Source organism: Grammomys surdaster, unplaced genomic scaffold (genome assembly GCF_004785775.1).
Source record: "Grammomys surdaster isolate TR1022 unplaced genomic scaffold, NIH_TR_1.0 222, whole genome shotgun sequence".
Lineage (NCBI taxonomy): Eukaryota > Metazoa > Chordata > Mammalia > Rodentia > Muridae > Grammomys > Grammomys surdaster.
The window spans coordinates 804,218-815,250 of NW_021604667.1; the positions used below are offsets into that span (position 1 = coordinate 804,218).

General features: G+C 41.2%; 1 protein-coding gene across 2 annotated transcripts in view; it reads right to left on the reverse strand.

Moving 5' to 3' along the window:
• Klhl13 (kelch like family member 13) overlaps nt 1–10,615 on the reverse strand; it is a 150,435-nt gene extending 139,820 nt beyond the window's left edge. Inside the window, exons 1-2 of one of the 2 annotated variants that reach the window (XM_028773148.1) lie at nt 10,490–10,615; nt 7,033–7,135 (exon numbers count right to left, since the gene is read on the reverse strand). The gene's annotated coding sequence lies outside the window, so the exon portion shown is untranslated. The remainder of the gene's footprint in view (nt 1–7,032; nt 7,136–10,489) is intronic. The other variant, XM_028773145.1, reaches the window with a different exon arrangement.
• Between the last annotated feature and the right edge of the window lie 418 nt (nt 10,616–11,033).

An 11,033-nucleotide genomic window follows, 5' to 3' on the forward strand; every position in this document is an offset into this window, starting at 1 on the left:
GCACTATGAGGAGAACAGCAATGATGAAAAACAGTTGAAAGATTTACTGTCTGACTTGTCCCATTTGCTTTCAACCCCCTTTTTGTCACACTTGCTTTTTATTTTTTAAATCTTTCTCATTTGTAGCAAATTAAACTTCTGCACTATAATGGGCACTGCTGCCCTATTTCCCAAACCATCTGAAGTTGTAGAAAACTTTTTAAATCAGAATCAAGGCACCCTTAACTTTGATCTAGCTTCAAATATGCCAGTAGTCAGCAATTAACACGTTGTATACTTAATGTGTTGTAAACAAAAGACAATTTAAACTTAAAAGATAACTTCAAATAAGCAAATGCTCACACTATGGGCCACAGCTCTGACCCATCAACTGTGTAGTTTAAGTTTATGCTCACTGTGTTTTAATAATCTCTCTTCCGAAGATATCAGTTCCTTGACTAATCCCTCACTGTCAGTCTTAGTTCTTACCCACCAATGTTAGGAATTCAAAACATGTTAACATTCTGGCCATTATCGAGCAAACAGCATGTAACCCTTCTGGGCAACCAAGAAAAGCACCAATAATGTTTTGGCAGGTCATGATGGATATTTAATGAACTACATGAGTATTTAACTTAAAAGAACAGATTCTAGCACATCTAGTATGGCTCCAATAACCTTTGTGGAGTAACTGCACACTTAAAACTGTCCCTGAAGAGACTGACTATGAAATATTGGGGTTTAACTTAAATTTTCACATGAATATTATATTTCAAGGTACAATGTATATCTGAGTTTGTGTATTTTCATATATATAAATTTAAAAAAATAGTTAATCTTCTCCTGAATCTTTATATAAAATATGTGGTTCATAAAATATAAACTTGGCTAGACAGAAGGCTCACTGGTTAAAATCACAGAATACTCTTCTAAAGGAACAAGATTCAATTCCCAGCACTCACATAATCACCTGTAACTGGAGTTACTAGGGATTTAATGCCCTCTTCTAACCTCCCAAAGCCCCCTTCTGGACTCTCCAATGCCCTGTTCTGTACTCCAGTTTGAGGAAGCTGGAGTATGGGAAAGAACAAAGAATACATATTCTGTATGTTTAGGTCACACTACAGTGGCTCTCAACCTTCCTGGGAGATGCTGCGACTCTTTAATACAGTTCTTCATGTTGTGATGACCCCCAACTATGAAATTATTTTCATTGCTACTTTATAACTGTCATTAATCCACTGTTATGAATCATAATGTAAACATATCATATGCAGAATACCTGATAAGTGATAAGTGATCCCCTAGAGGGGTTGTGGCCCACAGGTTGCAAACTGCTGGGTTAGAATAATGCCAGAGATTGTTTCTCAGAAAACTGTGAACAGTTCTACCTCAAGACCTAGCTATACCACTCCTGGGCATATCTCAAAATGATGCTACTCCACATCACAAGGACACAAAGGCATGTGCTCCACTATGTTCACAGTAGCTTTATTCATAATAGCCATTAAACTGGAAACAACCTAGATGTCCCTCAACTGGAAAGTGCATAAAGAAAATGTGGTACACCTACACAATGGAATACTATTCAGTTATTAAAAACAAAGATATGAATTTTGCAAGCAAATTAATGCAATGTGAGAACATCATCCTGAGTGAGGTAACCCAGTCCCAAAAGACATGCATGGTATTTACTCACTTATAAGTTAATATTAAACATTGGACAACCATGCTAAACGCCACAGACCCAAAGAAGCTAAACAAGAAGGAAGGCATAAGCGAGGATGCTTGAATCTCACTTAGCAGAAGAAATAAAATAGTCATAACAGGCAGAGAGGGAAGGAATTAGGTGGGAGAGGAGGGGAATGGAGGGGTTCAGAATGAGATGTACAGAGGTACAAAAGACATGGCCAGATGGTGATGAGATTGTATGGAATTCTGCAACTGATAGCGGGTGGGGGTAGAAAGCATCTTCAGAACAAGACAGAGTCCTGGGATAAGAATCAATGGGGGTGTCTTTAGCTATGACTCACAACACTGGAGATATGGGGCCTGGGGAGGTTGTCTCCTGTGGCCAAGCAGGAACTCCAGTGGAGTGATAGGGACATTAATCCACCCACAAAACTTTCAATTCAAAACTTATTCTGTCTACAAGAAATGCAATAATTAGGGATGGAGAAGAGACTGAGGGAATGGCGAACCAATAACTGGCCCAACTTAAGACCCATCCCATGGGCAAGCACCAATTCCTGACTCTATTAATGATAATCTGTTCTGTTTGCAGACAGGAGCCTAACATGGCTGTCCTCTGAGAGGCTCCATCCAGCTGCTGACTCAGACAGAGGGAGTCACCCACAGTCAAACAGTAGATGGAGCTTGGAGACTCTTTTGGAAGAACAGGAGGAAGGAATGCAGCCCCTTAAGGCAATAGGAATTCCACAAGAAGAGCAACAGAATCAGCTAACCTGGATCCTTGGGGCTCTCAGAGACTGAACCACCAACCAAAGAACATACACCGGCTGGACCTAGGCCTCCCCACACATATATAGCAGATGTGCATCTTGGTCTTCTTGTGGTGCCTGAACAACTGGAACAGGGCTATTCCAAAAGCTATTGCCTGTACATGGGATATGTTCTGCTAGCTGGGCTGCCTTGTGTGGCCTAAATGGGAAAGGGTGTGCCTAGCCATGAAGAGACTTGAAGTGCCACGGTTGGGGGATAACCAGGAGTACCCACCCTCTCAGAGGAGAAGAGGAGGGAGGATGGGGGAAGAATTGTAGGAGAGGGTAACCAGGAGGGGGGAATGAGCAGGATGTAAAGTGAATAAATAGAAAGAAAGAAAGAACAAAAGAAAGAAAGAAGGAAGGAAGGAAGGAAGGAAGGAAGGAAGGAAGGAAGGAAGGAAGGAAAGATAGATAAATAAAATATGCCATTAATTGTTGTCCAGTATAGATAAGGATGATCTTTCAAACTAGTTTTTATGTAAGATAACTTTAATAAAATCTACAGTCTTTATTAGTCATGTTTTATAACTATTTGATACCTCGTATAAATAATTATCTTATCATATTGATCAGCACATATTTTGGTTATTAAAAAACCAATTCTCTTCTACTTTTCACTTGAATTTTTTTCCAATAATTTTTTATTCATTTTACATCCCAATCATAGTGCCTCCCTCTCTTTGTAGTACTGTCCTTACAAATCCCTCCCCCCATTACTGCTTTCCTTTCTCCTCAGAGAAGGGGGAGCCCCACATTCAGTCAAGTTAGAATGAAATGGCTGCAAAGATATTAGGTAGCTAAGAGAAAGTTGTGATAAATAAAGATTCACGTAATAGACACTAAGGTCTGTTAGGTCTTTTTGCATGGTTTTAATACTTAAAGTTTAAAGAGAAAAATCAAGAATTATATTGAACACTCATGGTCCTATGTAACTATGAATAGTTCTAGGCTAGGGATTATGCTTCAATTGTCTGGTACTTTTCTTCTGTTTTTAATACAGATTCTTAATTTATATTATGAATTTAATAAATGTTTAGAAATTGCAACAATGAGTATATAATCAGAATAAATACATCTTAACTGAATTCTGACCCCTTGTTGTAAAAAATATAGGATATTTAAATAACAAACAAACCCACAAAAATACTCTATAAACATGGTCCAAGACAATTAAGCACCAAGTACCAAGTACCAGTAATGACAGATCAGGGTTTTGGCTAATTTCAATTGCGTAACCCTGCTACATCTGTTTTCTTCTGATATAAGGAGCAGACAGACAGCCCTCACTACTGAGAGTTGTATGAATAAATCGGCATGTATTTATAGGGTAACAATTTACATGGTAACCACTATGAGCAAGGTACTGAGAAGATGAAGTAATTTATTTAACTCCCTAACCTCCACCACCCACAGCAACAGCCTACTATTAATATGTGCAAAGCCCTGCTTTAAGTACTTTACTGTAAGGAGACAAAGTATATAGTTTCTTATCCTAAAAATCTCAGTGCCAGAAAGAATCTCAATTCAGAAATGTCCATCCTTTCAGATAGGCAATAACCTGTATCACTGTATATAATGTAATACTCCACTAGAGTCTGCAGTACTAGTTCCTAAGCATATTACTAATTCTAGAGTAAAGATACAGTGTAACACTAAGGAGAAGAAAGACTTTCATATTTAAAAGTTATATTTTGTTACCACTTGACTTTTAGCACCTAACTTAGCAAATGAAAGTTTTATCAACTTTTACAGCTTTGGAAATCTGAAATTTTCAACTCAATTATGAGTCTAGCTAATTCATTTAAACTTTAAAATATCAAAAGGGGTACATTTAGTTTCCTTTACTTTAATGATGAACTGAGGTGTATTTATGGTACTCCCTCACTCCACAGCCCCCAGCTACTAAGTATCCTAGATAGAATTAGAACTCAAGCTGCCTAGCTACAGTGTTTATGTTCTCAAAGATTATGCTTCATAAATAAACTCTCCCTTAGACTGCTTTAGAATACCAGAGAGATATGTAAAAGGCAAAGCAGTATTAAATGATATGGTATGCAAATATAACAGGAGACCCATCACAAGGCATTATTCATTATTAAGTAACTAGAAAGGATAAACCATGGCCTTGGTGCTTGGGATACCAACAACCGGCAAACAGATGAGGTCCAGGTCACCTTCACAGAAGTAGCAGCAAGTGTAGAGACAGCCAGGTATCAAATTAGCTTAATGATGACTCAATAGGGCAAGTTGATGACTCCTACTCACCTGCTTAGTTAAAGTGCTCTTTCAACAGTGCTAAGATTTGAAATGACAGAGAAAAATAATTTTAAAAATGAATTATAAACACAAAAATCCCATATTGGGAATACGTCTTGAAACCAAAAGAAATCTTATATGAGAATAATAAATGCTAGTATTTCTTCTAGGCTCCACCCCACAGTTACCTGGCAACTCAGTATAAAGGGGCTGTTTGCTTCCTCTTCTCTCTTTTACTCTCTTATCCACTTCCATCTCTGTCCCTTGTCTCCCCATTCCCCTCCCCCCTCTCTCCATGTGTTCATGGCCTGCCTCTCTCTCTCTCTCTCTCTCTCTCTCTCTCTCTCTCTCTCTCTCTCTGCCTTTCTCTATCTCTACCCCCTCAACTCCCCTCCTGATGCTCTAAATAAACTCTGCTCCATACTATAACTATATCTGTCATTCTGTCATGTGGCTGGTCCCTCAGTGGGGGAAGGGATGCTTCAGCATGGCTCCCAAAGGCACGCCCTTCCCTGACCTCCGCCCTTCCCTGACCTCTGCACCATACCGCGCCTCTACCAAACATATCCCTGGCTTCCTTTTCTTTTTTATAAATCACAACAATAAAAATGTTGGAAAATCTAGTGAGTCAAGTCATGAAAGATCTGGGCTTGCTCAGTTAAGGAATTGGAACTTGAACCTACAGGAGGCGCTAGAGGTCATTTTACAGGAAATACTCCTGTAACACTAGAATTGACTCCTATGGGATGTTAATAACCATACTCCTTCATATTTGAGACCAAATAGAAAAGAAAATCACATCAAATCTGGATTGCTTTCAACAAAAGACTTAGAGAAATAAAATCCAATTTAAACACCAAGCCCTTAAGACAACCTAAACTGAAAGCATAAAGGAACAGATATGAAAATGTTACAGGGGCAACAGCTAAAAAGACATAACAAATTTCTCTTAAAAGTCCAAATGATATTTTAAAAACCCCAAACAATTCCTTTGTGTATAAATGAAATTTCCAGCCTTCCAAAAGAAATATATTTCTAAGAAAGTAACAGATCAGTCCTGGAAAAACAAATTCTTAAAATAGCACAGTGGTCTGTTGGAATGTGGTCGGTGGGGTTTCTGGTTTTTCGGCCTTTGTTCTGTTCTGAGAGACAACATCTCTGCCCTAGAACAGACATCTGCCTGTCTCTGCCTCCGCAGGGCTTCAATTATAGGTCTCCGCCATGAGGTCTGGCAAAGCTCTCTTGTTGACAACTTACCTTGCAGCACAGAGGACAATTTGCCAGCGGCAAGGGGACTGCTTGAACTGCTTTGAACACGCCTCAGAGTTTCTATGTCCCTGGTCCCTTTTCTAAACAGAGTAGAACTGAATCACGTAGCTATTTTACAAACTTTTCATTTTTGGGTATTAATGTAAATAACTGAGCCAGGTATTCAATTTAATGCTCTGTAAAACATGTAATTTTTTTATTGGATATTTTATGTATTTATATTTCAAATGTTATCCTCTTTCCCGGCTCCACCCCTCAAGCTCCTTATCCCATCCCCCTCCCCATGCCTCTAAGAAGGTGCTCCCTCACCTACCCACACACTTCCCGCCTTCCTGCCCTGGAATTCCCCTACTCTAGGGCATCGAACCCCCACAGGACCAAGGGCCGCTCCTCCCACTGATGTCCAACAAGGCCATCGTCTGCCACATCCGCAGCTGGAGCCATGGGTCCATGTGTACTCCTTGGTTAGTGGTCAAGACCCCACGAGGTCCGGGGTGAGGGTCTGGCCGGTTGACACTGCTGCTTTTAAGTTCCATTTTTTTTTTCAGCCAACAATTTCAAATTCCCTAATGGCTTCCCGTTGTTCCGAGGACTTCCAAATCCTATGTATCGATTATCTCTAACATTCTCTAAGCCCTCTCAGCGCACCAACTTTCTGTTCTTCATGAATCCTATGTCTGACTGTTCGTTGGAGAATGTGTTCCCCGGTTTAAAAAAAAATAGAGCTTTACTGTGTAACCCTGGTTGCCTGGAACTGTGTAGCCCAGGCTGGCTTCAAAATCACGGAGATCCAACTCCCTGTCTCCAGAGTGCTGAGATTAAAGATAAAGGCCTGTGTCACCAGGTCAGGTGTATTCCCAGAATTTAAGAAAGTAAACTTATTCCCTCTTCTTTTTAGGCTATGCCCCCAAATCGCCCCTTCACTAAGAAGCTATATAGTTACTAGTCTTCCAGAGATACAGAACCAATAGGAGACTCGAGTAAATCTAAAAGGGGAGATATAGAAGTGAATTAATTGACTTACAGAGTCGCGGCAACAGAGATGTCCTACGGCAGTCGCGTCGACAGCAGTCTGAAAGCTGGAGATGCTGGCGGTGGAGCTCAGTCCCAGTCTGAAGGCCTCAGAACTAGGGAAACAAGAGAGAAACTCTCAGTTAAGGAAGGCCAAAAGCCTAAGAGCCTAAGGGGCCACTGGTTAGGAGCAGAGCCTAGGTCCAAAGCTCAAGGCAGCAAGGGACGAAGTGGCGCTCTTCACTGTCTTTTATCTGCTTCTCTGCAGCCAATTGGATAGTGCCCACCCACTCTGAGGGCAGGTCTTCCTTACCTAGTCCACCCAGATTTAGAAACTATTCTAGAACACTCTTACGGACACACCCAAAGCAATGTTTTACTGACTCTCTGGATATTTCTTAATCCAGATAAGTTAACAACAAACATTAACCACCATACACCACCCGTGTGGAGCTAGGTGTTTTTGAGTTTTCTATATTCTGTGTATTTTCTTTATTGTTCTTTTTACAATCTATATGAATACTGACTTACAAGGTTTTTATACTGTGGCTAATATACAAAGCCTTGGAAGATGGGAGGCTTTCAACAGATTTTATGCCAAGAAATATTAACTTATTTAGTAATACTTTAAAACCTCCTTGCTATAAATATCTCTAACTCTGAGAAAATAATTTTCTCTGCTTTTAAAAAGTTTACTAGGCTGTTAATTTTTTCACACGGTTTCTATGCTTTTTTAAAATATGATTTCTACCAAGTTGTTATCATTTTAGAGAAATAAACAAGAGAATTACACCCATAACAAGATGCTGAAAAGATTTTAATAATATATTAAATATCACAAACCAAACAATTTGACTATTTATGTTAATCTCACTTCAGCACTGCAAATCAAATTAATGAATATAATATAAACGTAAAAGAAAATGGAAATATGAGCAGACATTGAAGTTAGATTTAGTACCATCTGTCTGAGCTGGTTCTGTGATATGTGATCCAAGCACTGAGACCACAGGATCACATCTTCATGGTCATCCTCCCCCAGCTACATACCAAATCTGAGGTCAGCATGGGCTGTGTGAGACTCATTTATAATTTTTTAATGAAAAAGAAATGTTCAGTGTGGTAATCTCTAAGTGTATCAAACAATCTTCAAATATTGAAAATTCAGAGAAAAGTGCTTATGGCTAACTTACTTTTTTTTTTTAATCTTCCAGGCAAAATTGAATAGCTTTTCATTATAAAGTCACATCCATGGCAATGTTAGCATAGGCTTAATAATAATAATCTCAAAGGGAAAACAAACAAAATATATGTCTCAAAAATAGGTTGCCCCTCAAAAATTAAAATGGTGGGCCTACTAGAATAAGTACCCTTTCCCTATCATCTACCTTTTTTGTTTGCTTTTGTTTTTTTTTGGTGGAGGGCAGGGTTTCTCTGTGTAGCTGTAGCTGTCCTGGAACTCGATCTGTAGACCAGGGTGGCCTCGAACACATGGAGATCTGCCTGTGTCCACCTCCTGAGTGCTAGGTTTGAAGGCAGGCACCACTACCACCACCACCACCACCACCACCTGTCCTCCATTTTTTTAAATAGAACTCTAGAAATTCATTGGAAAAGGAGGTATCAGAGGCAAGTTACTGAACTAAAATAATTGATATCCTTTACTGCTCTTATGAAAATTAGTTTCTTCAAAACATTGACTAAAACTGATAGAACCACATGACATGGTTTAAAATTTGCTTATAAAAATGGCAGCTTAAAAATACTGAACTTTTTAAGGTCCTGCCTATTTACAAATGTATCATTTGATATTGCAACAGAGACTCTTCTCATTGCCACACTACTATACCTCAAAATTGCTACCAGGAGGGTGAAATGTAGTCACCACCATCTTTATTCTCAAAGTGGTTGCTTCTGAGACTGCTGCCAATTAGGGAATTGTTGTGTCAAAGGCAGCACCTGGTCACACATTAGGCAAACAAGTCCATCACTGTTAAGTGTAAGGACTTGTGGTTAAAGGAGCTAATATTTTTAGATATAAAATGATGTCATAACTGTTTTAACTCATTTTTCTCAGCTTTCAAGTTTGAGCACTAGATAAAGCCTATTTCTAAAAACACAGCTGCATACGTCAGCATGTGCTCATTCACTGGTATCTGCCTCCACTTTCAGCTTCTCCATTCAATTTTCCTCACACTAATTACAGCGTGGAAATGAGCAAATGAAGCCCAGTGCAGGAACTAACATGGCAACTGCATGGGCAAGAAAGTGAAACGGCGAAAACTAGTGGGCTTGGTTTGGTTTGATTGTTTTCTAAAGAATTATGAGGTTCTAAAATGTACTATATGAAACTGTGGCTCCTGTTAAAAAGGCAGGTACCCTCCCAACAGAGGTCGTTTTAAACCCCAAGGCCTCTCAGTTCCCATTCAGTGTGCTTAGTAACCAGCCTAGAACTAAGTTGTGTGACTTGCTCCCAAAATCTAAGGTCATCCTCTAAGTATGTTTAAATGATGAACATCCTAATTTATAGATAGAGAAATGAAGCCAGGTTTACAAACCCCACCAGACCTCCTTCAGTCCAGCCTATGAAAGAGTAATGCATACAACCATACATACACGCATTTTAAGTGACTGGGTTTTAGACTAGGCTATTAAAACCTAAAAAGAAATCTTAAAATTCCTCAACAGATGCTTATTAAATGGTATTTAATAAAGAAACTGTTCAATCTTTTTCTTCTGTAAACGATAGGCTTAAACCCTGTGAGCCTCCAAGAAAACCATTCGTCAACTGTGATTTAAAAAAAAAAAGGAAAAAAAAGTCAAAAAATTCAGAGCCAAAGGCATTCAGAACTAAGTTAAAAGCTCAGAAGGAAGGGGAGAAAAAGTGTTCTTGACTGGGGAGAAAGCAGTGGAGTCTCTCAAGTTAAGATTCTGAAAGCCAGATGGATTAGGAAGCACAAAGTAGAAAGTGTTAGAGGCCAAGAGACCGTGAGGCTGAGGTTGACAGAGGAACCCCACAGGATCAGGGAAGCGATAGGGGAACCCAGAGATCCTGAAGGGATGACAAAGAAGCACAGGAAAACTGAGTTCTGACTAGGAGCCTAGAGGTACCCAAGCTTCTGGTGGAGCCAAAGGGATCTGCAAGTGCAAAGCGTGGAGATAAGCCCGGTAGGCAAAGAGCAAGCGGGTTCCTCGCCTCGCCGTTTCGGTGGAGATCCCAACTCCTAGTCCCGCAGAAGGCGGGGAAGCTCCTGGAGCCCCTGTGACTTCAGGATCCTGCTTCACCTTGTTTGCCGAGTCCCTGCACCCAGCCGCTCCTCCAAGAGCAGCTGCGCTCAGAGGCCAAAGAGGGAGGCGCGCAGCGCAGCCCGGGTCCTCTCCTGCTACGAGGCACAGGCACCCGCACCACTGCTCCCCCTGGTCACCCTAGCCACTTCGCCCAGTCTTTCAGGCAGTGGGAGATTGCTTACCCTAACCCGAACGCTGCTCCAGTTATTTGCCAAAGTCCCTGTTCCAGGCTGCCTGGGAATGGGAGCTGAGCTGCTGCGGCCGCAGCGGCAGAGCCTCCGCCTGACCTCACCAGGGGGTGGGGGATATGGGAGGGGACCCGGAGCCCAGCTGGGGAGGGGAGGGGACGGAGAATGGTGGGAGGGGAGCGTGTGGGCGGGGGAAACATGGCGGCAGGGGTGGCCCTGGCGGCGCCTGCGCGGAGGCTGGGGCTAGGACAGTGTGTGGGGTCCGAGTTGAACACTCGGCCAAAGAGAGGCAAGGCTGGGCCCGGAAGCAGGATGACTGCCAAGTGGCCCTGGAGCCTTTGGAAGCAGGACACTTGGGTGTGAGCCCACATGGCTTCTAGTGTCCAGGAGGCAGAAGTGAAAACTCTCAAGTATCAAGAGACAGCAGCGCATAGACTTCTCCAAGGAAGTCACCAAGTACATCCTGCTAGCCATAACTTCAGCTTCTACAAAGTCACTCCAGAGACCAAGCAAAGGAGATTTTGAGCAAGAGGTGTCT